The sequence below is a fragment of the Capra hircus genome, chromosome 26 (genome assembly GCF_001704415.2).
Source record: "Capra hircus breed San Clemente chromosome 26, ASM170441v1, whole genome shotgun sequence".
Lineage (NCBI taxonomy): Eukaryota > Metazoa > Chordata > Mammalia > Artiodactyla > Bovidae > Capra > Capra hircus.
Window position 1 is genome coordinate 36,536,030 of NC_030833.1, and position 1,973 is coordinate 36,538,002.

The 1,973-nt window shown below is 41.1% G+C and overlaps 1 pseudogene; it reads left to right on the forward strand.

Annotated features, from left to right (window-relative positions):
* On the forward strand, window positions 710-1,205 carry LOC102177123 (annotated as a pseudogene).

The window sequence follows — 1,973 nt, forward strand, 5'->3', positions numbered from 1 at the left end:
AATTTTCTTAAAGAGATGTCTAGTTTTTCCCATTCTATTGTTTTCCTCTATTTCTTTGCATTGATCACTGAGGAAGGCTTTCTTACTTAGACCCTCACTTTTCTCATTTACAAAACAGAAATAATAATACCTGTCCAATCTCCCTCATTGAATTGTTGTAGAAATGAAATTCAGTTCAGTTCAGTTGCTCAGTCACGTACGACTCTTTGCAACCCCATGTATCGCAGCACACCAGGCCTCCCTGTCGATCACCATCTCCCAGAGTTCACTCAGACTCACGTCCATCGAGTCGGTGATGCCATCCAGCCATCTCATCCTCTGTCGTCCCCTTCTCCTCCTGCCCCCAATCCCTCCCAGCATCAGAGTCTTTTCCAATGAGTCAACTCTTCGCATGAGGTGGCCAAAGTACTGGAGTTTCAGCTTTAGCATCATTCCTTCCAAAGAACACCTAGGACTGATCTCCTTTAGAATGGACTGGTTGGATCTCCTTGCAGTCCAAGGGACTCTCAAGAGTCTTCTCCAACACCACAGTTCAAAATGTCAGACCTTGAATTAAAAAGCACTTTGAAGAGTCAAATATAAGGTATTATATTATTCCTATGTTTACCTTCTATTTGGTTTGTTGAAACTAGCTTAAAATCCTCTATATTTTCCTAATTCCCTTCTTGATATTTTAAATAATTCATTAGAAAAGTAATATATACTCTCTCTTTCGCTCAGGCCCGTGGCGCCGGCAGGATGGGCAAGTGTCGCGGTCTTTGTACTGCCAGGAAGCTCCGTGGCCACCGACAAGACCAGAAGGGGCATGATAAGTAGTACAAGAAAGCCCATCTGGGCACAGCCCTGAAGGCCAACCCTTTTGGCGGCACTTCTCACACCAAGGGCATTGTGCTGGAAAAAATAGGAGTTGAAGCCAAACAGCCAAATTCTGCCATCAGGAAGTGTGTCAGGGTTCAGCTAATCAAGAATGGCAAAAAAATCACTGCTTTTGTACCCAATGATGGTTGCTTGAATTTTATTGAGGAAAATAATGAAGTTCTGGTTGCCGGATTTGGTCGCAAAGATCATGCTGTTGGTGACATTCCTGCAGTCCGCTTTAGGTTGTCAAAGTAGCCAATGTCTCTCTTTTGGCTTTATACAAAGGCAAGAAGGAAAGACCAAGATCATAAATTTTGAAGATGAAAGCACAATAGTAATAAATTTTCCTATACCAAAAAAAGTAATACATACTATAAACAATTTTAAAAATATAAAGAAGAAAAAATTTTTAAAAAGAAAAAAACTATAATCCCCCTCATCCTCAAAAAACTACTATTGACATTTGGTATTACTTCTTTCTTGTCCCTTTTTCTGTGTGTGTGGATACAGTATAGCTTTTTGTAATAAAGGTGGCACATATAATACAGTTTTAAAACCTACTCTTTTCCTATAAATAATGTTGTGAACATTTTACATGACGTTAAATAGTTTTGCATAACATCAGTTTAATAGCAGAATGGCCTTTCATTATTCAACAAAACCTTTATTGTTAGACATTTGGATTGTCTCATTTTTCCCTATTAACAAAAATACTGCAACACAGGGACTTGCCTGGTAGTCCAGTGATTAACACTGCCTCCCAATGCAAGGGACGTCGGTTCGATTCCTGGTTGGTGGACAGACTGCAGGGCCGTGGGGCAACTAAGCCTGTGTGCTACAACTAGAGAGCTGCCCAAACACTGCCACTACTGAGTCCGTGCATTCTAGAGCTTAAGCTCCACAGCAAGAGAAGCCCAGGCATAGAAACAGTCAAAACAAAATCTATATGGCATATTCTGATAACTTGGACTGCAAGGAGATCCAACCAGTCCATCCTAAAGGAGATCAGTCATGGGTGTTCATTGGAAGGACTGATGTGAAGCTCCAATACTTTGGCCACCTGATGCAAAGAGCTGACTCATTTGAAAAGACCCTGATGCTCGGAAAGATTGAGG